The sequence below is a fragment of the Adiantum capillus-veneris genome, chromosome 21 (genome assembly GCF_014529385.1).
Source record: "Adiantum capillus-veneris isolate H3 chromosome 21, ASM1452938v2, whole genome shotgun sequence".
In the NCBI taxonomy this organism is placed as follows: domain Eukaryota; kingdom Viridiplantae; phylum Streptophyta; class Polypodiopsida; order Polypodiales; family Pteridaceae; genus Adiantum; species Adiantum capillus-veneris.
This window is the reverse complement of record NC_140951.1, coordinates 38407121-38433256: the sequence shown is the minus strand read 5'-3', so window position 1 is coordinate 38433256 and position 26136 is coordinate 38407121. Positions and strand designations below refer to the sequence as shown.

At 44.2% G+C, this 26136-nt stretch overlaps 1 protein-coding gene across 1 annotated transcript in view; it reads right to left on the bottom strand.

The window, feature by feature from the left end:
• The window catches only part of LOC147430807 (ubiquitin fusion degradation protein 1 B-like), a 78905-nt gene extending 57393 nt beyond the window's left edge, over positions 1 to 21512 (bottom strand). Inside the window, exon 1 of the mRNA XM_086493368.1 lies at positions 21387 to 21512. The gene's annotated coding sequence lies outside the window, so the exon portion shown is untranslated. The remainder of the gene's footprint in view (positions 1 to 21386) is intronic.
• Positions 21513 to 26136: the final 4624 nt, after the last annotated feature.

Below are 26136 nucleotides of genomic sequence, written 5' to 3'. Positions count from 1 at the left end.
GATTCACTTAAAATACTTCACAACTTTAAAATCACAATTTAATTTGGTCGACACGGCCCAGCGTAGTTCCATGCCCAGAGAGATTGGCCCCAAAGACTAGCGAGCGCCCCTTTCGGTATTTCTTTTATATTAATCTTTGAGCAAAGTACAACTCCCGCAGGGTCCTCCGCTCTCAAACTCTGCGTCCAAATGCTCTGAAGAGTGAGGCTCTTAGGGCTCTTTTATTCTTACAAGGGCAGAGCCCCAAAAGCAGTTAAACTCAAAAGCAAACTGTTCCAAAAGCTATTGGTTCCAAAAGCTGGCAGAAAAAAGCATCAGCAGTTTGCGAAAATTTGTACAGACTGCCACGTCATCACCTGTCAGCGCAAACAGCGGAATGCCGTACTGTCTACCACGTCAGCCGGCGTACTACCACGTCAGCACCTCTGCGGGTGGTCATACCACATCAGCACGTGTGTGTATTTGTTCGGGTGGCTCTGCCAAGTCACCAGGTTGTGACATACCCCCCTCTTGAAAGAATTGTAATCACCCTCGATTACGCCTGCAAAAACAAACATAGGCCATAAACTATCTTAGTAGACACTGTTTTTTGACTCAAGCACTGTCGTGTACAAGTAGTCATTCGCCTCGAGCATTGTCGTGTGCGAGAATCGTTCGCCTCAAGCACTATCGTGTGCGAGAAATCTTTCCCGAGAGTCCCAATCCATCACCAAGTTTATACTGAACAGAGTGGTTTAATCATTCATTCGATTGAATCAGTCGTGATACATGATTTGTTATCAGGTTTATCGAGCTGTCACTGCTCCAAAATCATCATCTCATTCTCAATCCTATTGTTTGTTCACAAATAGAAGGATCTTCCTTAAAACATTAGTTTCATTCCAAAATTCATGATACTTATCGGGTTTATTCTAAAGCGGTCATTGCTACCCATTGCATTCATCATCATCGATTCACCTGTTATCTGCACACAATTAGCAAGTTCTTCCAGACAACATTAATCAATAATCATCTTCGGAAATTCCTATTTCAAAGTTCTTCATTCACACACTTAGTTCATACTGAACACAGTGTTTCAATCATCTAGTCATCTCATCCGTCCAGAAGTCTTGATGCACCTAGATCCCTATGTAGCCATCTCATCCCGCAGGAACTCTTGGTGCGCTCACCACAGTATCCTGTCATCTCATTCATATGGGAATCTTGATGCACTAGAATCATTCAACGTGCGTCATCATTCGTTCATTCAAATTCATCAATCTTATCTCGACTCAAAAGGATATCCGATTCGTTCCTGAGCTTCCGTCGCTCTCGATGACACCATCTCATCCTTGATTTCACCTGCAAAGCAGGTAAGGAGATGGCTCACCTCGTTGCAAACGAGTAGATGTCCAGCTCCATGCTTCCCAATCCATACAAAAGCGAGTTCCTCACTCTTATTTCCGGTTATCTGCCACAAACAACCAGATTGTCAATACATTAGTATCTCTTTCAGTGTCCTTTCCAATATCTGGTTCATCTTCTGATCAACAGTTCTGTTCCAACTCTTCCTGCGAGTAAAGCTTCCGCTTTTCTGCACTCCTCTGTCCTTTCAGCTTACATCCCGTCCTGAGAGGAGACTCAATGGCCTCACGCCATCTCGAGTGAATCTCATCAATCGGATAATTCTTCAGGTGTTTTGCGAATCTCGGGTCTCTAGAGTACTTCATCAATCTTTTTACACCCATGTCAACGTGCAATGGATGCTTGTATTCTGCTCTGGCAAACTTCTCCACCAAAAACTTGCCCAAATCTTCATTCTTTTCTTCAATTCCCGCGCCGGATTTCAACTTTTCTTTGCCTTCCCATTGAGAGGTGTTATCTCCATCAGATTTTTCACGAGAACCCATGTGTAATCTGGGATTCCGTATGGCTTTATGTCCTGTAAGACAGAGCGATGAAGACGGGAGCGTGCCCGATACGCGATGAAGTAAGGGTGGGAGTGGCTAATAAGTCCGGGGTCGGGACACGAAGATTCTTCAATAACAATTTTCAAAATTGTGCCCAAGTGATATGTCTGCTCTTTAGTAGGATCGGTATGCTTTGAGACAAGCACACGCCTGATGTTATGATACCACTATAACAAACTTGGACACTCCAAGTCTAGAGTCTGTCACGACACGAGAGAGATTCACTTAAAATACTTCACAACTTGAAAATCACAGTTTAATTTGGTCAACACGGCCCAGCATAGTTCCGTGCCCAGAGAGATTGGCCCCAAAGACTGGCGCCCCTTTCGGTATTTCTTTTATATTAATCTTTGAGCAAAATACAACTCCCGCAGGGTCCTTCGCTCTCAGACTCTACGTCCAGATGCTCTAAAGAGTGAGGCTCTTAGGGCTCTTTTATTCTTACAAGGGACGCCCAAAAGCAGAGCCCCAACAGCAGTTAAACTCAAAAGCAAACTGTTCCAAAGCTATTGGTTCCAAAAGCTGGCAGAAAAAAGCATCAACGCAATTTGTGAAAATCTGTACAGACTGCCATGTCATCACCTGTCAGCACAAACAGCAGAATGTCGTTTTGTCTACCACGTCAGCCGTCGTACTACCACGTCAGCACCTCTGCAGGTGGTCATCCAACGTCAGCAGGTGTGTATTTGTCCGGGTGCGTCACCAGGTTGTGACACTCATCATTGATTTTGAGTTCGTGAGCTACATGACCAATCTTGGTTCGTCATTTGTGAGAGCTATATGTTAGAGTTCACCACCGTAGCTTCGCCATTTTGTACGGCTAGTGATTGTCCCAAGTTGGCCACCCATCGCACATCATGTAGATTGCATGGGCGAACACTTTTAGCATGTGCCCGGTTGGTCATTATTTGAGTATGGCTGGGTGCACACATTTTTAGCCATTTTTGGGCTTTTATGTTTTTTGCACTAGTTACACATTTTTGCCCTACCTCAACCTAAGATTCTATAAATAGAATGCTTAGGGTCTTGTAGTCATTCAGATTGTGTATTGAGAGCATCATTTGCAGAGCAGTTGTGTTTTCTCTCTCTCTCCCTCTCCAGCGTTTTCGATGCGCGTGGCTCACACTCTTTCCGCTGCTCACTCTCACACTATTGTATTGAGAGAGGAGGATTGCATGCTTCCTTTGACATGGTGGTAGGTTCATGGAAGAATAGGTCTTCCGAAGCTATGCCGCCTCTCTCTTCGTATCCTCTCTCAGGTTAGACTCGCTTTCAAACTTGTTATGACTGGACTATGTGTCACGAAATCATCAGCATTACCATCAAGAGCATTTTACAATGCACACAGAACCTATTTTCCCTATTTTAGCCATTTTTTCACTTATTATTATTAAATGACTTTGTTGGGAAACTGGGTAGGGCAAATTTGCTAAGTGAATATATAAAGAAATTGGTAGTCACTCAGTAGAAGCAGGAGAAGAAAAGAGAGCACAGGCAAACACTTGCAGCAGGCTCTCCAACCACCCTTCTCAAGCAAGAACCTCCAAAACCCTGGCGTTTTCAACAGCTACACACCAGCATTTTTCAGCAGATCCAACACAGCATTTTCAGCCTGCAGTAGACAGCGTTTTCAGCAAGCAAGCATCAGCGTTTTCTGTCCCAGCAAATCAGCGTTTTGAAGCAGACAACCCAGCATTCTCAGCAGGTCAAAAACAGCGTTTTCAGCCCTTGCTGTCCAGAGAGCATTTTACAGTGCACAAAACCTATTTTCCCTATTTTAGCCATTTTTTCACTTATTATTATTAAATGACTTTGTTGGGAAATTGGGTAGGCCAAATTTGCTAAGTTAATACATAAAGAAATTGGTAGTCACTCAATAGAAGCAGGAGAAGAAAAGAGAGCACAGGCAAACACTTGCAGCAGGCTCTCCAACCACCCTTCTCAAGCAAGAACCTCCAAAACCCTGGCGTTTTCAACAGCTATACACCAGCATTTTTCAGCAGATCCAACACAGCGTTTTCAGCAAGCAAGCATCAGCGTTTTCTGTCCCAGCAGATCAGCGTTTTGAAGCAGACAATCCAGCGTTCTCAGCAGGTCAAAAACAGCATTTTCAGCCCTTGCTGTCCAGTGTTTTCAGTAGACAGGGCAACGTTTCCAGCCCGGAGGAAGTTAGCATTTTCAGCCAGCCGTCGTCACCATAGTCTCCGACCTAGATCCTCATTGCATCATTGCGTCAAGAACTTGCATCAACATCTTGTATCAAATTTGTGCAATCAATAGCATAGACTTCTCTCGCCGTCGAGAGAGGGGCCCTTGGAGGAGGGTTTGACAACTTTTTTGGTGTCGTATTCTTCTCTCTCTATCTCTCAGTCTCAATACTTTCATGCACACTGTTTACCCATTTGTTTGTGACCAACTGCACTCTCTCACTACAAGAACGGAAGGTTCTCCCTTCCGTAAGTAAAAGGAACCCTTGAGCACAGTTAGGAGCACTCATCTTGAGCAAAGTTCAACATTCACTTCCGTTGCACCTTACATATTGTCTGCCCAATCAATGAGAGGGTTATGTTCACGAAACAATCGAATGCAGAGAGGAGACACAACAAATCTTCTACGGAAGGAAGCTTGCTGAACAGTGAATAACACATTACGGCTGTCACAAAGTGATGATGTGGCTACCAGAGAAACCCTAATTTCTGTCAAAAACCCTAATTGCAAAAACCCTAACCCTAGCGGCAGAAATGATACGTGGCAGGCAGCGCAAATTGCGGGATTCCGTACGGCAGCTTTTTGGCAATTTTTGTGCTGCAGCTTTTGGAAGTTTTGCTTTATTTTGCTCCACGCAATTGGAGAGAGAGAGAAAGCCCTTTTGCTTTATTTGATGGAGAGAGAGAGAGAGAGAGAGAGAGAGAGAGAGAGAGGGCAGCTTTTGAGCTTTTGATTTTCAGCTTTTGGGGCTCTGCTTTTAGCATCCCTTGTAACCATTAAATATGTGAGCAGGCCTCATAACTCAGGGCATCTGGACGCAGAGTCTGAGTGTGAGCGCATGCCAGCACTCTTGTACTTTGAACTCAGATTAATACAAAAAGAAATACCGAAAGGGGCGCCAATCTTTGGGGCCAATATCTCTAGGCACGGAACTCCGTCGGGACTTGGAGTGTCCAAGTCTGTTACAATGGTATCAGAGCACGGCCGATTTCTCTTCTACGGGAAATCCGATCCCAAATTTTTTTTTCCGCAGCACCTATGGCTTCACGGAAGGATCAGTCGACTCCCTCTCCATCCGGAGATGCGGCAAGGGATCACAACGAAGATTCCGGCAAGGAGTACGGCCTACTCAGGCGGAGCGTCGAGAGATGGAACATCGTCAATTGATCGGCGATGCAACGAAGATGATGCTCAATTTTGCGAAGGACCCAAAATTTGCAAAATATATGAGCGAGACTTCTTTTCAGGAAGTGCATACGCAGTGGCAGAAAACCACACCACCACCCCCAAAACCCGCTCTCAAGAAACCTTCTGCTCACAAGAAATATTCAGAGAAGGAATTAGAAGAGGTGGTTGATGCACGGATTGCTCAAATTTTTGACGCGCAAAACAAAGCTAAAAAGCACGGCAAAAAGCAGAAGAAAGGCACCGACTTCCCGGGTTATTTGGGTCGTCAGTTGACATTTGAAGAGGCAAAGAAACACAAGAAGCATGTTCGATTTGAAGAAGTATCCAGTTCTTCTTCTTCTTCTTCTTCTGACAGTTCTTCTAGCTCATCTGACTCGAGCGAAGAAGACCACAAAGGCAAAAAGTGAAGCAAGAAAAAAGGTAAAAAAAAGGCAAAGAAGTCTAAATCTCGCCCAGTGAGTGACAGTTCTACAAAGGACTCGTCTACAGACAGTTCCGACTCTGACGACAGCAACTTTTATGCAAAGAAGAAGAATTTTTATAAAGCCAAACAATATGACTTTCTAGAGGATAAAAGCAAGAAGGTTCGAGAGTTTAAGGAAGGTGGACAGTCGATTAAATTTGACACGTTTTCGGGATATAGAGATGCTTCGAAGGCTTTGTCTTTTGTACAGCAATTTGACATCGCTTTCGCGGGAGGACGCTACTCAGAGCACTCTAAGATTCGGAGAGCTGCCTCTTACTTTAAGGGGAATGCTCGAACTTGGTGGTCCACGCTTCTTTTAAACAAGACTGCGCCAGTTAAATGGCTGAAATTTAAGAAGCTTTTTATTTCTTCTTGGTGGACTCAAGAGTATGAACGCGATATACGAGCTGCTTGGAACCATCTTCGGATGACCAAGAAAGATACAGTGGACGTTTATTAAGAGAGATTCTCGAGCTCTTTTCTACCCGCCTCTTCATTCAAGAAGATCTCGTTCAGAGAACAGATTGAACAATTTACCTTGGGTCTACCTACAGAGATCCGAGATCACTGCTTGGAACAAAAGTCAGCTTCTATTCACGAGTTGATGAGTCATGCGAAACGGAGTTTTGCCATTGACTCTGGTAGTCTGACCTACCCCACCGATGAGGTCATGACACAACGAGCCGAACAAACTTAAGCGAATGAAAGTAGAAAGAGAAAGAGCAACCCAGAAAAGAAGGATGCTCGACCCAAGCTTACTCCTCAGGAGAGAGCTCGCTTCATCAGGGAGGGGAAGTGCTTTGGATGCGGGGAACATGGACATATCTCCACGAAGTGCCCTAAAAAGGCACAGAAAGAACAGAATGACAAGGACGACGAAAGGCCTGAGAGTTTGAGAGCACCTGAGGAACGTGGAAGAAAAGGCAAGATGAAAACAGGACTGGTTCCAGATTGTGTGGGTACCGATCCCAACATCATGGACGAGAGTACAGAACTTTGCCGAGCTTGGAGCAAAGTGAAAGACCAAGAGGCCCTGATCTTCTTTGATGGAGGAGCCAAGGCCAACTTCATTTCACCGGAATTGGCAGCGCGGCTCGAGATCGCTCCCGATCGGATGCGACCACTTGCGGAGGCAGTTCTAGCGGCACCCGGCAGGGACGTAGCCATTACACCTGTCATTGGCAAACTTCGGTTGCATTGTCGCGGGTATTTGGGGCATGAGGACTTTTACATAATGCCTTTGGAAGGTTGTGATGTTCTCTTGGGAATTCCATGGGACCACAAGAACAACACCGTGGTCGATTATCGGGCGAGGATAGCGACATTGACTACAGAGAAGGGCAGAACCATTGTACTTGACATTAAACTAAAGGGCGAGTCTGTCCCTATTGTATCGGCTTCGGTCATTTCAAAATTAATGAAATCCAGTCTGTTTGTTTACTTGATCTTTATGAAAGAGTTGAGTGATGAGGATAGGACAAACATGTCTAAACATGATAAAGAACGCCAAGATTTTCTCCACTCTCACGCCGATTGCTTCTCAGAGGGCCTACCAGGCGAGTTACCACCTGCTCATCCTGAAGATCATACCATTGATCTGATACCTGGAAGCACACCACCAAACCGGCCACCTTACCGTGTGAGCCGAGCACAGAATGAAGAGATTATGAACCAAGTGAAAGACCTCTTGGAAAAGGGTCTTGTCTAGCCTAGTACTTCACCCTATTGCTCTCTAGTGTTGTTGGTTTTGAAGAAAGACGGATCTTGGAGAATGTGCATCGATTATAGAGCTCTCAACAAAATCACCATCAAGAACAGATTTCCGATTCCTAGGATCGATGATATACTCGACAAATTACAGGGATCCTCGTGCTTTAGCAGGATTGATTTGTAGAGTGGATATCATCAGATCAAAATCGCGTCGGGAGATGTCTACAAGACAGCTTTTCGGACGACTTTTGGGTTATTTGAGTTTTTGGTGATGCCTTTTGGCTTAACCAATGCTCCTGCGACCTTTAACCGGATGATGGACAGGATTTTTCGAGAGTACAGGCTATTGGTTGGCACTTTCTTTGACGATATCATTGTTTTCTCCAAGAACGAGGCAGAACATAGAGATCATCTGCTTCACGTCTTTCAGGCATTACGAGATCACAAGTTAGTGATTAATGTAAAGAAAAGTGAATTTTTCCTACCAAAGATACACTTTTTGGGACACATTGTGTCAGCAGCAAAAGTCCAAATGGATCCGGCCAAGATAGAGACTATCCGTGATTGGCCCGATTTGAAGAATGTCCATGAAGTTAGAAGCTTCTTGGGACTGTGTTCGTACTGCAGGCGGTTCATTCGAAAGTTTGCAGAGGTTGCTTCCCCTTTGCATATCATGACACAGAAAGGAGTCCCTTTCTTGTGGGGACCCACAGAGGTGACTGCCTTTCAGACATTGAAAGAGAGATTGACTACGGGACCAGTTTTGACTCTGCCGGACTTGCAGAAGTCTTTTGAAGTATATTGTGATGCTTGTGGTCGTAGTCTGGGTGCGGTCTTAATGCAAGAAAGCCATGTCATTGCTTACGAGAGCCGATTGTTCTCAAGGCCGGAAATGACAACACAGATTTATAAGAAAGAGCTGATACAGAACACTATCAAAGCTCTGATAACAATGTAGGATGCAGCGGAATGAATGTTTGAACTTTGCTCAAGATGAGTGCTCCGAACTGTGCTCAAGGTTCCTTTTTGTTCTTATGGAAGGGAGAGCCTTCCGTTCTTAATGAGAGAGTGCAATGATCATAACAAAGTGAATGGACACTGTGCGTGCAAGTGTATGAGACTGAGAGATAGAGAGAGAAGAGAAGTACGACACCAAAGACGTTGTAAAACCCTCCTCCGAAGGCCCCACTCTCGTCGGCGAGAGTGGTCTACTATTGATTGCACAAACTGGTACAAACTGAATGCATGTGACTGATGCAAGTCTAGGCTAGATCGATGACGACGACGGGGATGGCGAGACCGATCTAAAGGCTGAATTCGGCTACTTTGGTACTGCTGTCCAAAAACGCTGAGGGCTGAAATCTGAGGTCACCTTGCTGCTGTCCCAAAAACGCTAATGGCTGAAATAGTCTGTTGGTCTTAGGGCTGAATTCCTTTGGTGCTTATCTGCTGTTTTGGGGGCGATCAAAGCATGCTGAAATCTGCTGTTTTGGGGCGATCAAGCAAGCTGAAAAACGCTGGATACTGTGGACTTCTAGGCGATGAGGATATGGCTGAAAACGCCAGATGACTGGGGGTCTTCTAGGCAGAGATAGCTTGATGGAAAACGCTAGGGACTGGGTGTCACGTGACACATCCAACCCTATGTGTCCGTGGACAAGCTACAGCACGACAAGTGTTCAGTTCAGTCAAGTCACTCTAGAATAGGAAGCGTTCTGGCACTTTTGTGAGTCTGTTCGCAGACCGTGCATGACCAGTCACTTAGTGTAGATGCATATCCACACAGCATGATCATAAGCATTCCCATCAGAATCCATCAGAATCCTTCAGGGGAATTTTCCAGTGCATTTAGCCTATTTTCCCTATTTTTGACATTTTTCACTTATTATTTTTAAGTGACTTTTGTCGAAAAGTAGGTAGGGCAAATTGAGTAAGTTTGTATATAAACAAACCTAGACTAGCACTAAATGGCAGAAGAGGCAACAGGAGCCAAGCTCAACGGGCAACTTCTCAAGCAAGACCTTGGTGGTTCCCCCTCCAAGCAAGAAGAACCATCCCACATTGGCGTTTTCTCCAGCAAGTAGTCACCGTCAACAAATCCTTGCCCTAGCGTTTTGCATCAGCAAACCATCGCCAGCACAAGCTTCAGCAACCCTAGCGTTTTTCCCAGCAGCTGGCGTTTTCAAAGATTTGCACCCTAGCGTTTTTGGATATCCCAGCGTTTGCAGATTTCAGCCTTTACAGTCTTCAATCCTAGCGATTTTCAGCAATAGAAAGACCATCAGATTCAGCCCCAAGAACCTCAGTTTTCAGCCCTAAGGATGTACAGATTTTCAGCCTAAAGACCAGCAAAATCAGAGTTTTCCTTAGCGTTTTCGGCAACAACAGATTTCAGCCCATAGCGTTTTTGGACAGCAGATAAAGGATTGCAGATTTCAGCCCTTAGGTCGGTCTCGTCGTCATCGCCGACATAGCCTAGACTTGCATCAGTCACTTGCATTCAGTTTGTACCAGTTTGTGCAATCATAAGTAGACTACTCTCGCCGACGAGAGTGGGGCCTTCGGAGGAGGGTTTTACAACATCTCTGGTGTCGTATCTCTCTTCTCTCTCTATCTCTCAGTCTCATACACTTGCACGCACAGTGTCTGTCACCAGCGTGTGACTACTATCTATCCTTTTTGTTGATTTCTTTCTTATTATCTATTTACTTTCACTTTTTGGAAACACCCCTCGGGAAATCTAACTGTCCTGCATTGCATAGCTAGTGTGGAACTGTTCAGAGGGAATCCAGGCCTGAGGGCAAGAGAGCACTAAGGTCGGACAAGGACTATGGTTAGCCAAGTGGAGTCATTGACTAGCCAAAGTGGAATCCTTTGCTACAGAGGCTACATTTCAGTTCTGGATGTGGCCACAGTGTACAAAGAGGGTCGGATGACCTACAAAGATACAATGGCAGCATCTCCTAAAATTTAGGGAACTGCTATTTTGGGACCTGAAAATGTGTTGGCGTCATTACCTCCGGAATGACAAGGGGAACATTTTCTTACTCTGCCGTGAAGTCAACTGGGCAACCGGTTGGGAGATTTTTAGGCGGCAACCCCGAAACGGGAAAATGCTTGTAACTGTGCCAAGTGGCACATTCTGGTGCAGTTTCTAATGCAAGAGAGAGTTGGCGCTGAATTTGAAGAGAGGAGGGGCTGTTTTGCAGAAATTGTCACAGGTTAAGAGCTATGGAGTGCTTGCTTTCCCTCTTATGCACAGTGCGGTGCCAGGAGTGATGCCCTGCACGCTACGCACTGCCCTCTCTCTCCCCTTTGGCAGTATGTTATGCCCCACTAGTGGGCTCTTCATTTGACCAATGTACAGTTGTGTGGGTTCATGCGCGATTGCCGAGGCAAGAGCCTCTTGCACAGGTACTGGATTAGCTAGCGGCTAATCCCCCCGCAGGTACAGGTGAATTCGGAGAGGTTTCACGCCAAAAATCTCGTCCGATTCAAAGGGCAAGTAGCCCTACAGGTGCGGGAGCTCGAGGACTTGCTACGGATGCGACCGGCATGCGAAACGGAGCCCGAAACAGTAAATTACAGCCTGCTGTGTATTTTTGCAGGTTTAGGGTTTTGGCCCTAAACGGACCCTAATACCCCCAGGAGGTTCGGGGACGCAAGGGGACCGCTGTACAGAAGATCTGGTGCATTTTCAGGGCTGAAAACAGAGAATTCAGCGTGCTGCAGATTCTCGCCAGGTTTTGCAAAGTGCCCGTATGCGTCGGGAAAGTCGGCCAATGCGTGGGAATACTGATTGTGAAGGGTTCTAGTACAGTTATGCTGCCGAAATCATGCCAGAACAGTCAAAATTCAGCCAAGGTTGTGCGGGGCAGCTTGGAAAGAACCACAACGTATATTCCCTCTTTTAAACAATAAAGAAATACCGAAAGGGGCGCCTAAATTAGGGGCCAATCTGGTGTCGGTCTTCTCATACAGGTGCATTCTAGCATCTGTATCCCATTCCCCTCTCTTGTGTCACTATAGCGCAAGTATAATAGACGACTAATAATGGGTGAAAGCTAAATCAAGGTTTGAAGTAAAGTCTACCGCCCTTTTTGGATTGAACAGGCCGGTTTCAGTGTCCATTCACTTTGTTTGTGATCATAGCACTCTCTCATTAAGAACAGAAGGCTCTACCTTCCATAAGAACAAAAAGGAACCTTGAGCACAGTTCGGAGCACTCATCTTGAGCAAAGCGCAAACATTCATTCCGCTGCACCTTACACTGGGACTATGTAACAGACTTGGACACTCCAAGTCAAGAATCAACCGCGACAGCACCAAATAACCACTTCAAAACAATTCACAAATCACAATAGATTTGCGCTGGCTCGGCGTAGTTCCGTGCCTAGAGATATTGGCCCCAAAGACTGGCGCCCCTTTCGATATTTCTTTTTGTATTAATCAATTATCAAAGTACAAGAGAGCGGTTAGGGTTTCACTCTCAAACTCTGCGTCCAGATGCTCTGAGAAGTGAGGCCCTCACCACGAATTTAAAGATTACAAGGGATGCCCAAAAGCAGAGCCCCAAAAGCTTCAAATCAAAAGCAATTGCTCTCTCTCTCTCACAGAGAGTCAAAACTTGAAAGCAAAAGCATTCTCTCTCTCTTTCTCATTAAGTAGAGAAAAATCGAAATTTGCGTCGCTCATCATTTTCCTTTTTTTATTTTTTTTTATTTTTTTTAAGCCTCCGCGATTTCCGGAAATTAGGGTTTCTAGCAGAAATTAGGGTTTGAGGAAATTTTAGGGTTTCTGTTGTCCGCCACGTCATCACTTTGTGACATACCCTCTTGAAAGCATTGTAATCGACCGCGATTACGCCTACAAAACCGACAAAAGCTATAAACCGTCTTAGCAGACACTGACTGTTAGTACCTACGTACTAGGAACACACATCTAACACATGTACAAAATCGCCAGTCACATCACACGACATCACAGGACATCACCAGACATCACAGGACCTCACATGACATTCAACATTCATTCGGATCTTAGACCATGATTTATCGGCAATGTAGCTAGCAATCACATCTAGGTCCAATCTGGACCTCATCGATGTCCGATTGACTAACCCCTATTGCAACCATGTCTATTCGAGATCAATCAAACCAAAATGCTGTAGTCATTTCGTCTATCAGTTCCTGCACTCACAAGAAGTCAAGAACAAATCAGTATCATAATCAGGAATTCCATTTCATAAAGTCATCCAACAGAATACTGTCAGCTCTTATCGGCAATGTAGCTAGCAATCACATCTAGGTCCAATCGGGACCTCATCGATGTCCGATTGACTAACCCCTATTGCAACCATGTCTATTCGAGATCAAGTAGACCAAAATGCTGCAATCATTTCGTCTGTCAGTTCCTGCACTCACAAGAAGTCAAGAACAAATCAGTATCATTATCAGGAATTCCATTTCATAAAGTCATCCAGCAGAATACTGTCAGCTCTCAATATCCCTGAAGCTCAAAGAGACATCAGTGACTTTAGTATCAAAATCGAGGCATCTGTTGACAAGGGAGCGGAGTGACTCCCCTCTTGTGCATCCCACTGCACCAGATCTCCGGCCAAGCTGAATTCTGGGTTCCGTTTGGAGTAGAGTATGCTAAACCAAAACATCGAGGTAAAGTTTCACAATCCGAGGAGTATCTGCTAGGTCCTCCTCCTCCATCCACTTCGCATCAAATGCAGGAAAGTTCTTGAACTTAACGAAGAACTACCTTCAGACTTTACCTTTCTTCGTATCGTTATGTGCCAAAATCTGTTCAGGAACAAGGATCTCTTCGTTTTCTTCCACTTCGGGTTGCTCATCAGGCTCCCCATCATCAAGCACATCACCCTTAACAGGTTTCAAGAGATTCACATGCAATGCATTGTGAATCCTCCAAGTATCTGGCAGTTTCAATCGGAAGGAGACATCATTTATCTTGTTAATGATCTAGAAAGGTCCGTAGTATCGCATACTAAGCTTTGGAAAAAGCCTCTCCTTTCTCTTTTTCTTTCGTAGGCATCCCTTCTCAAAAGATAAGAGCACCCAATCATCCTCCTTCAATTTCAAGTGGAGACGATGGCGATCCGCTGCCTTTTTCTGTCGTTCTTGAGACTCTTGCAAAGTCTCGCGAACCTTGGCAAAAGCCGTATCCAAATCTCGCGAATATTCATCCGCTTTCAATATCTAATCTTTCGTGCTCAGCAAGGATGGAACCTTCGCAGCACTTTCAACAATCTCACATGGCGTCTTCCCCGTCGAAGAGTGTATCGTGTTATTGTAGGCAAATTCCACCAAAGGTAAGTTCTTTTCCCATTGAGTCTTTTGATCCGAGATACAAGACTTCAATAAAATTTGACCCGTAAAAGGTGGACAGTAGCATTCAGTCATAACCTTTTCCCTCAACGGCTGTGTAACGCACAACATGGTTTTTCTCATCAGGTAGCCATCTCGAATGGAATATCCCGCTTCTGTCTCCCCATTCCGTATCCGCGTGAAAACGTCTGCAAAATCTCTATCTGTGGCATACTGGTCGACCATATCCTCGAAGCTCCTATGAAGTATCGCGGAAATAGCCAGAACCAATGGCTTCCGAGACAAAGCATCTGCCACCACATTCTTTTGTCCCTGCACACGGACAATCTAGAAGTGAAACTATGACAAGATGTTCGCCCACCGCATCTGCTTTTCCGATAGCTGCTTCTGTCACAAGCGCAAACTCTGATGGTCTATAAAGACAGTAAAATCTGCTCCAAGTAGGTAATGCCGCCAGTGAGTAAGAGCATGGATAACAGCCAAAAGCTCTTTCTCATAAATCTGTGTTGTCATTTCCGGCCTTGAGAACAATCAACTCTCGTAAGCAATGACATGGCCTTCTTGCATTAAGACCGCACCCAGACTATGACCACAAGCATCACAATATACTTCAAAACACTTCTGCAAGTCCGACAGAGTCAAAACTGGTCCCGTAGTCAATTTCTCTTTCAATGTCTGAAAGGCAGTCACCTCTATGGGTCCCCACGAGAAAGGGACTCCTTTCTGTGTCAAGATATGCAAAGGGGAAGCAACCTCTGCAAACTTTCGAATGAACCGCCTGTAGTACGTACACAGTCCCAAGAAGCTTCTAACTTCATGGACATTCTTCAAATCGGGCCAATCACGGATAGTCTCTATCTTGGCCGGATCCATTTGCACTCCTGCTGCTGAGACAATGTGTCCCAAAAAGTGTATCTCTGGTAGGAAAAATTTCACTTTTCTTTGCATTAATCACTAACTTGTGATCTTGTAATGCCTGAAAGACCTGAAGCAAATGATCTCTATGTTCTGCCTCATTCTTGGAGAAAACAATGATATCGTCAAAGAAAGTGCCAACAAATAGCCTGTACTCTCGAAAAATCATGTCCATCATCCGGTTAAATGTCACAAGAGCATTGGTTAAGCCAAAAGGCATCACCAAAAACTCAAATAACCCAAAAGTCATCCGAAAAGTTGTCTTGTAGACGTCTCCCGATGCGATTCTGATATGATGATATCCACTCTTCAAATCAACCCTGCTAAAGCACGAGGATCCCTGTAATCTGTCGAGTATATCATCGTCGAGTATATCATCGATCCTAGGAATCGGAAATCTGTTCTTAATGGTGATTTTATTGAGAGCTCTATAATCGATGCACATTCTCCAAGATCCGTCTTTCTTCAAAACCAACACCACTGGAGAGCAATACGGTGAAGTACTAGGCTGGACAAGACCCTTTTCCAAGAGGTCTTTCACTTGGTTCATAATCTCTTCATTCTGTGCTCAGCTCACACGGTAAGGTGGCCGGTTCGGTGGTGTGCTTCCAGGTATCAGATCAATGGTATGATCTTCAAGACGAGCAGGTGGTAACTTGCCTGGTAGGCCCTCTAAGAAGCAATCGGCGTGAGAGTGGAGAAAATCTTGGCGTTTTTTATCAAGTTTAGACATGTTTGTCCTATCCTCATCACTCAACTCTTTCATAAAGATCAAGTAAACAAACAGACTGGATTTCATTAATTTAGAAATGGCCGAAGCCGATACAATAGGGACACACTCGCCCTTTAGTTTAATGTCAAGTACAATGGTTCTGCCCTTCTCTGTAGTCAATGTCACTTTCCTCGCCCGATAATCGACCACGGCGTTGTTCTTGTGGTACCATGGAATTCTCGAGAGAACATCACAACCTTCCAAAGGCATTATGTAAAAGTCCTCATGCCCCAAATACCCCTGACAATGTAACCGAAGTTTGCCAATGACAGGTGTAATGGCTACGTTCTTGCCGGGTGCTGCTAGAACTACCTCCGCAAGTGGTCCCATCCGATCGTGAGTGATCTCGAGCCGCGCCGCCAATTCCGGTGAAATGAAGTTGGCCTTGGCTCCTCCATCAAAGAAGATTAGGGCCTCTTGATCTTTCACTTTCCCCTAAGCTCGGCAAAGTTTTGTACTCTCGTCCATGATGTTGGGATCGGTACCCACACAATCAAGAACCAGTCCTGTTTTCATCTTGCCTTTTCTTCCACGTTCCTCAGGTGCTCTCAAACTCTCAGGCCTTTCGTCGTCCTTATCATTCTGTTCTTTCTGTGCCTTTTTAGGGCACTTCGCGGAGATATGTCCATGTTCCCCGCATCCAAAGCACTTCCCCTCCTTGATGAATCGAGCTCGCTCCTGAGGAGTAAGCTTCGGTCGTGCATCCTTTTTCTCTGGGTTACTCTTTTCTTTCTACTTTCATTCCCAGAAGTTTGTTCGGCTCATTGTGTCATGGCCTCATCTGTGGGGTAGGTCAGACTGCCAAAGTGAATGGCAAAGCCCCGTTTCGCATGACTCGTCAACTCCTCAATAGAAGCTGACTTCTATTCCAAGCAGTGATCTCGGATCTCTGTAGGTAGACCCAAGGTAAACCGCTCAGTTTGTTCTCTTAACGAGATCTTCTTGAATGAAGAGGCGGGTAGAAAAGAGCTCCAGAATCTCTCGCAATAAGCGTCCACTGTATCTTTCTTGGTCATCCGAAGATGATTCCAAGCAGCTCGTATATCGCGTTCATACTCTTGAGTCAGCCAAGAAGAGATAAAAAGCTTCTTAAATTTCAGCCATTTCATTGGCGTAGTCTTGTTTAAAAGAAGCGTGGACCACCAAGTTCGAGCATTCCCCTTAAAGTAAGAGGCGAATCTTAGAGTGCTCTGAGTAGCGTCCTCCCGCGAAAGCGATGTCAAACTGCTGTATAAAACACAAAGCATTCGAAGCATCTCTATATCATGAAAACGTGTCAAATTTAATTGACTGTCCACCTTCCTTAAACTCTCGGACCTTCTTGCTTTTATCTTCCAGAAAGTCATATTGGTTGGCTTTATAAAAATTCTTCTTGTTTGCATAAAAGTTGCCGTCGTCAGAGTCTGAACTATCTGTAGACGAGTCCTCTGTAGAACTATCACTCATTGGGCAAGATTTAGACTTCTTTGCCTTTTCTTGCCCTTTCCGAAGCGTTGTTTCTTGATTCGCTTTTTGCCTTTACAGTCTTCTTCGCTCAAGTCAGATGAGCTAGAAGAACTGTCAGAAGAAGAAGAAGAAGAAGAAGAAATGGGTACTTCTTCAAATCGAACACGCTTCTTCTGTTTCTTTGCCTTATCAAATGTCGACTGACAACCCAAATAACCCGGGAAGTCAGTGCCTTTCTTCTGCTTTTTGCCGTGCTTTTTAGCTTTGTTTTGCGCGTCAAAAGGCTGAGCAATCCGTACATCAACCACCTCTTCTAATTCCTTCTCTAAATATTTCTTGTGAGCAGAAGGTTTCTTGAGAGCGGGTTTCAGGGGTGGTGTTGTGGTTTTCTGCCACTGCTCGTGCACTTCCTGAAAAGAAGTCTCGCTCATAGATTTTGCAAATTTTGGGTCCTTCGCAAAATTGAGCATCATCTTTGTTGCATTGCCGATCAATTGACGACGCTCCATCTCTCGTCGCTCCGCCTGAGTAGGCCAAGGCGGGCCATACTCCTTGCCGGAATCTTCATTGTAATCCCTTCCTGCTCTCCGAATGCAGAGGGAGTCCAGTGATCCTTGCGTGAAGCCATAAGTGCTGCGGAAAAAAAAAATTGGGATCGGATTTCCCGTAGAAGAGAAATCGGCCGTGCTCTAATACCAGGACCGCGACAGCACCAAATAACCACTTCAATAGAGTTCACAGTTCACGATTGATTTACACTGGCCCGGCGGAGTTCCGTGCCTAGAGATATTGGCCCCAAAGACTGGCGCCCCTTTCGGTATTTCTTTTTGTATTAATCTAAGTTCAAAGTACAAGAGTGGTTGGGTCTCACTCTCAGACTCTGCGTCCAGATGCTCTGCAAAGTGGGCACAACCACTTATTTATTTGTTTACAAGGGATGCCAAAAGCAGAGCCCCAAAAGCTAAAAATCAAAAGCCTAAGAATAAAGCAAAGGCTCTTTCTCTCACAAGCTCTCTCTTGAGCCAATCAAAAATAAAGCAAAAGCTTCTCTCTCTCGCATCCTTTGCGTAGGAAAAAGCATCGTTGCTGCCTTGCCGTAATCAACGCCGCAAAAAGCGGGTTTCTGTACAGCTGGCAGATTTTCCGCGTTTTCCGGGGGCTGCAGTACAGCCATGCCACGTCAGCATTTTCAGCCTGCAAGGTTAGGGTTTCTGAAAATTAGGGTTAGGGTTTCAACAGTCGCCACGTCATCACTTTGTGACATTACCTTTGTTGTGCTTCATCTCCTCTGCGAGAGCAATCGCTACTGCCTTGTTGAGATCTATTGGGTCAAGGACTTCGACATCGAACTTGATATACTCGTCCAACCCGAAAAGGAATGCCTCTTTGCGCTCTTCATCCGATTTGAGTAATTGGGTGCCGAGCTGGAAAACACGGTTAGAGAAAGACATAACTGACATACCATTTTGCTTGAGATTGCGTCTATCTTCTTTGAACCGCGCTAGGTACTGAGGTGGCATGAACCGCGCCTTGAGCTTGTCTTGGAAGTCTGCCCAATTGAAAGAAAGGGGTACGCCTTCTTCGGCTTCCTCTAGGTGTGCGGCCGACTGTGCCTCTTGCCACACTTGATACCAATTAATGGCATCATTGGTAAGATACATGGCTGCCGTCAAAACTGACATAACTGGCATACATTTTGCTTGAGATTGCGCCAATCTTCTTTCAACCGCGCTAGGTACTGAGGTGGCATAAACCGTGCCTTGAGCTTGTCTTGGAAGTCGGCCCAATTGAAAGAAAGGGGTGCGCCTTCTTCTGCTTCCTCTAGAAGTGCGGCCAATTGTGCCTCTTGCCACGCTTGATACCAATTAATGGCATCATTACTAGTACTCTCTATTGAGACTTAGTCATAATTCCCTGTTTTCTTAGTTGTCGCAAAGTAAGCATTAATTGATGCAACCAAGAATGAATAACATTAGCATCCATCTCACCGTCATACTGTCAAACAACGTTTTCAACATGCAAAGTCACAACAGCAGATAGCGTCGTCGTCCTCGTCGGCATCGTTGCCCTCGCAGCATTCAATTTTCAGCCTTAGCACCACTTAAATTTGCATCACCACTTGTACCAGATTTGTGCAATCAATAGCATAGACTTCTCTCGCCATCGAGAGAAGGGCCTTCGAAGGAGGGTTTGACAACTTGTTGATGTCGTATTCTTCTCTCTCTATCTCTCAGTCTCAGTACCTTCACGCACAGTATCTATTCACTTTGTTTGTCATCACTTGCACTCTCTCATTAAGGGAACGGAAGGCTCTCCCTTCCGTAAGTAAAAGGAACCTTGAGCATGATCGCGTCACTCATCTTGAGAAAGAACAACATTTATTTCCGCTGCACCTTACAGTTTCCATCCCAATTTCCCGGTCCGTGTTTCAGACGTGAGTATCCGAAACAGGAAATGGCATTTCATGCATGTTGTCGTTCCTCGTTTCTCGTTCCGATTCTCCGTTTTGGGCAACTATGGATCTCATTGACATATCTAGGATCTATAAACGTCTTTTCCCCACGTGTAAGAGACAGCCGCCATTCATAAAGTCCTAGATGTGATATGAGACTTATCCTCAATTAACAAGTAGACTTATGGAAAGAACCCGACTAATCCGGTCTACCTATCCATAGACCTAGATCCATTTGGATACTAGTCTCTTGCTTTTCACACCACACTCATCTATTCCTCGTATTTTTTACGTGCTACCAGATTGTTTTACATGTACAATCAAGGTTCTTTCATTGCTTCGGGGCACGGCCCTTCAAACATCACCAAAAATTTTCTTTCTGAAACAAGGTCTAATGAAGATAGTCCTTTATTTCAACAAAAAGTATTATCCAATTTTGAGAGTTTGCCGCTACTTGCGGACTTTCTCTTTCTAACCAAGAGAGCCTTTTGCACAGGTTTCCTTATTCACTAACTGCAAAGCCGGCTATCAAACCTTTCTTTGTTGCTAACCACTAGGAGATACTCGCTCACCGCAAGAGGCAAGTGCTGCTAACCACAGCTTATTCTCTGCTAACCACGATATTTCCTCGCTAACTGCGAGAGGTTCAAATTGGGTAGATCTCCATGTGCACATCCGTCGGAAGTCGAATAGAGAAAAATAGCGTATAGCTAGAAAGGAATCACCGTCATTGTCATTGAACCGTTAAAAAATAGTGTATAGCTCGAAAGGAATCACCATCATTGTCACTGAACCGTTAAAAAATCGGTTAGACGCATGTCCATTAGTAAGATTCCAAGCACCACAGAGCCTCCTTTGCCACCGATGAAACTCCAGTAGCCAATCCATAATTATATGCATATTAGCCTCAAATTGGCCAACCCTCCAAGAAACCTAGGTCCCCATAACACCATAAAAAGGAAAAAATTGGACACTAGGAGATGGCCCCATGAGTGGAGGACCAATGGTAATGTCCGGTGGGCCAGAGTTGCCCGGCACAGACGAATGCATGTACATGTGGGTGGCCAGCACAAAAGCACACTAGTCGTACAGCTGATATTGGCAAGCTCACAAAAGGGCATGCATAGCCATGGCCAAATCAATGCCACAATGATCGTTCAACTTGTACCGGAGATATAAAAATCCCCCTTTGCCTGCCAAAGTCAACTTCAACACATGCACCAGGTCTGCTGCATATAAAATGAACAAGGGCGTCTGAAGCCAGAAATGATAACTTCCATCCTCGGACGAAAAAGAAGAAAAACCCAAAGTACATCCTCTACTTCTAGGAGGAGATTAATCCGCCTCTGTCATCCAAAATAAGCAACCTTGTACAAAGGTACAACTGAGTCATCAACCTGCCGCCCCTCTTTGCAGATGACCCACACCAGCCCGCTAGCTAAGTATAAATGGTTCATACTCCTCTCTGGGCTGTTTTGTTATGGGATCATTGGACATCATGATAAGCAAAGAGCTAATTTCATAACCTCTGTAAGCATTTTGCTTTTCCAAATGGACACTGACAGGTATTGATGAACACCTAAAAACAGAAACAGTTAATGGTTACGTGGCATAGATTGCCGCCATCAAGAAGATAAATCGGTTACGTTCCACCATCGCTTGATTGTTAACCGTGGGCCACTATAAGCAGCACATACCCTGGACAAGACCTCAGGTGCATTCCATAGGAAGCCGAAATGTGTGTCCTGTACCCTAGAAGGCTAGAGGCAACAGTTCCTGTGTATCACCCACCACACGTTTCAAGCAACCCATGCACACCATTAACGATAGGTTTACTACAACAAGCCAAATCAATAAATCTGCACATTGAACAACTCTCTCTCTCTCTCTCTCTCTCTCGGTTTTGGGGGGGGGGGGGTAAACAAACCAGAGAGACTGCAACACTGAATGGAACCTCACAGCGTGTTTCCGTGTCCGCGCGAGTTGGGAGAACTCGGAGAAAAAACTCGACAAGTTTCTTTACTTACACGAAAAGGAGCATTAAATTACCTTCTCTTTGTAACTATGCCGATTTTGGCATAATAGTTGTGAAATTCAAGGCATAATACTTGAGAGGTTCAAGGCATAATAGGTGAGAGGTTGAATGAATAATTAATCCTTGGGTGACCATGCAACAGGCTTAGTTATTCATTTAATGCTTTGTTTGGGCATAGTTGGCATTGTTCTCTATAATTGATAACTATGCATCACGTGCCCATAGCCTAACTAAGGCTCATGTCACACGCTGGCAGTAGGACGGGCCAGAAAGTGCAAACTTCAGCGGTGTGAAGGTCAGACAAGGGCGGTCAAAGACCAAATTCGAATAAAACCGGATCTACAACACGTCACAGTGGCAGCCATGTCATTTGCACACAAAGTTTTAGACCCAGGACACCAAAAGGTGAAGAGGTGCAACGTAGAGGTGGTAGCAAGATTGTAATTTGTAAGTGTTTCTTTTTTTGTCTACATAAGGCCTTAGGATGAAGAGCCTAATAAGAATATGGTAGCGAATAGAAGGTGAATGATTAAAGTCATCGTTGTCTCATCTGAGAATGGGTGGAGTGACTAGAGGATGAAATGTAACTAAATTGGAACTTCCAAGTGATTGATAATTAATAATGAAGCCATTCAGAACAAGCAACATGAACATGACACAGTGTAGAGGGTCAGATTTTGTGAGGCCAACCCATTCACATAAGGACTTTTCCACTAAGGTGAAAAATTACAAGTACATGCAACAAGAAATGCTAATCTACACAAGCACTTTGGTAAGTGCCATGCTATGTGAAGGTTTAGAACTTCACAAAAGGACAATTAGTAGCTCTACTTTCCAATTTTGGAAATTCAAGTCTCAAGATAGCTATTAAATATGACCTGCAAGACACCCACACCATTCGGCAAAGGCTAGAGTGCATGGCTTAAGAAGAGGAAGTATGCCAATATGTTTTATGGTGTAAGGAAATGAAGCAAAGCAAAGTAACGAGTTGGAGAGTTCTTATAAAAGGGCATGGTATGAAAAAACAAAATTAGTCCAAAGTTTATGGAATTTGTGAAGCACAGGATCAAGAAATTCATAAAGAATTGGTTGGAGACATACCCACATAATCCTGAGAGGTTCTAGCTACCAGCCACCCAAGTCGCATCCATGTGCTTGACAAACCTCCACAATGCTAGTCTTGCCTCAAAATTTGTAGCCTATAGATACAGAGAGGATCACTACGTATGATTTGAGAGGCACTACTATTTCCATGGAACTGTTATTGGGGAATAAGCACAACAATGTGAAGCATCTATTCGATGTGAATGTGGTGGAGTCTCACGATGATTAACCTCTCCAAGCCAACACCAAATAGTGAGGAATCTCGATAGAGTAAGTTGCGACCCCAATTAGAATTTGGCAACAAATATAAGGTCAATGATTAAAGTCATCGTTGTCTCGTAAGAGAATGGGTGGAGTGAAAACTTCCAAATAATTGATAATTGATAATAAAGGCATTCAGAACAAGCAACGTGAACATTGACATGGTGTAGAGGGTCGGATTTTTTGAGGCCAACCCATTCACATAAGGACTTTTCCACTTAGATGAAAATTTACAAGTACATGTAACAAGAAATGCTAACCTACACGAGCACTTTGGTAATTGCCATGCTATGTGAAGGTTTAGAACTTCATGAAAGGACTATTAGTAGCTCTACTTTCCAATTTTGGAAAATCAAGTCTCGAGATAGCTATTAAATATGACTTGCAAGACACCCACACCATATGGCAAAGCCTAGAGTGCATGGCTTAAGAAGAGGAAGTACGCCAATATGCTTTGTGGTGTTAGGAAATGAAGCAAAGCAAAGTAGGAGATGGTGAGTTCTTGCAAAAGGGCATGGTGCAAAAAAACAAAATAAGTCCAAATTTTATGGAATATGTAAAGCACAGGATCAAGAAATTCATAAAGAATTGGTTGGAGGCATATCCACATAATCCTGAGAGGTGCTAGCTACCACTCCACCCAAGTCGCATCCAAGTGCTTGAGAAACCTCCACAGTGCTAGTCTTGCCTCAAAATTTGTAGCCTATAGATACAGAGAGGATCACTACGTATGATTTGAGAAGCACTACTATATCCATGGAACTACTATTGGGGAATAAGCACAACAATGTGAAGCATCTATTCGATGTGAATGTGGTGGAGTCTCACGATGATCAACCTCTCCAAGCCAACATCAAACAGTGAGGAATCTTGATAGAGTCAACTGCGGCCCCAATTAGAATATGGCAACAAATAGAACGTCAATGATTAAAGTCAATGTTGGCTAGTCAAAGAACGGGTGGAGTGACTAGAGGATGAAATGTAACTAAATTGGAACTTCTAAATGATTGATGATAAAGGCATTTAGAACAGGCAATATGAACATTGACACAATCTAGAGGGTTGGATTTTTTGAGGCCAACCCATTCACATAAGGACTTTTCCACTAAGACGAAAATTACATGTACATGCGACAAGAAATGCTAATCTACACGAGCACTTTGGTAACTTCCATGCTATGTGAAGGTTTAGAACTTCATGAAAGGATGACTAGTAGCTCTACTTTCCAAATTTGGAAAATCAAGCCTCAAGACAGCTATTAAATATGACTCGCAAGACACCCACACTATCTGGCAAAGGCTAGAGTGCATGGCTTAAGAAGGGGAAGTACGCCAATATGCTTTATGGTGTTAGGAAATGAAGAAAAGCAAAGTAAGGAGATGGTTTCATTAAATATCTAATATCTAACCAACCCAAATGATTTTCTCATATTAAACTGATCATTTAATATGGGATAATAAACGGGAACAAGGGTTAGAATATAGACATGTGCTTACGGATCTATCTCAACACGGGGCCAATGGTAAAGGGGCCCTAATGAGAGATGGTATGTCAAAGAGCAACGTTAACTAATGAAGCTTAAAAGACCTTAGGGTTAGCTTCATCAAAGACCTCCAATGGTTAGTGTTAAAAGTCCTTTGACCTTAAGCAAGCTAGGGTTGTGCTTGAGGTGGGAACCTTAAGCAAGCTAGGGCTGTGCTTGAGGTGGAAACCTTAAGCAAGTAGTGCTTGAGGTGGGAACCCGACCTAAACTTAAGCAAGCTAGGGTTGTGCTTGAGGTGGGAACCCGACCTAAACTTAAACAAGCTAAGGCTATGCTTGAGGTGGGAACTCCACCTAAGGTGCTTGTCATGCTTGATGACTAAGGTACTTAAGGTAATTGTCACATTTAATCAAGAAGTTGCTTGAGAAGCTTCCTATGCATGGGGGGTAATATGCTTGAGTCAAAAAGAGAACCTACACACTTAATGAGGAAGTTTCTTGAGAAACTTCCTATGCATAAAAATCTCAAAGTTAGGGGAATTCTAAAAGAGCACATGGGACACATGTCAAACTCTCACTAAGCTTAACCACATGGTGTGCTTGAATGCTATTGATTAGGCTAAAGAGGGGTCCAATGAGCTTCTACTTCCATCTAACAAATATCTAGATAATTTCAAAGCTCTCTCTCTCTCTAAGGGGTAAGGGGAAACTTGTCAAAAGACTACCCATGTACTTGACTGCATGCTGCATGTGATTGGCTAAGGGGAGAGGGGTCCAATGAACTTGAGGCATGTGGAAAAGCTACCACTCGCCCAAAGCAAGGAGGGGGGGGTGCTAGGGGGATATACACCATCACACACACTCATTTTGGACCATTCTCACTTGGTGAAAGTTGAGGAACACCACCCCCTTCTCCAAGCTTGTGAGAGTGAAAGCCTACACCAACACTCTTGGCTATGGAATGCAAATCCAACCAAGAGTCATGCTTCAATGCTTAAGCTTGCCATCTTCTCCATCTCCATTACTATGCTATTATGTATGCTAGCAAGAAGAGTAATGATAAGTGAGGAACTATTTCTTTCTCCTATGGAATGTTTCTTCTTCCTCTTCCCTATCCTCATTCCCCACTAGCTCTCTCCACCTTCGAAGGTGTTTGAAGCCTTGGGACTGAGGCTTGGGATAGTTAATGCTTTCTTCAAGTTTATGTTATGCTTGTGATGCATGAAGCTTTCCATCTCATTGCATCACCTAGGTTACAAGGAACACAAAGACTGTATTGTACCAAGTCTCTCTTGAGGGGAGAAACTATAATACAAATGCCTATTGGAGGGGGCATCGGCTCCATATGAATCCGGTCCTCAACTATTGTCATGTTCTCTAAACTCTCTCTCTCTCTCTCTCTCTCTCTCTCTCTCTCTTAAAATTATTGTTCATGCCAAGTTAACTAAGTACCATGTTTATGTTGCTACCATCAATTAAGTTCAGCCGCTATGCTCACAAAGAATCTCTCAAAAGTGCTTCACCTAATTTCCTAATTCCGCTACTCTCAAAGTTCATAGGCAATTTCCATTACATTGGTATCAGAGCATTTGGTTTCTCTTTTCTTGCTTAAGAAGAGAGGTCCTTAAGTAGCCTATTAATGGTTGTTTTTGTTAATTATATTAGGGTAAGTGGGTTTGGGATCTATTATCAGTTTTGTTGAGTCCACTATGTGGGATATGGTGCACACCTCGGAAGCTTTGGTCTTAATAATGGAGTCTTTTTAGACTTGCCTACGGCTTTACCATTATTGAGT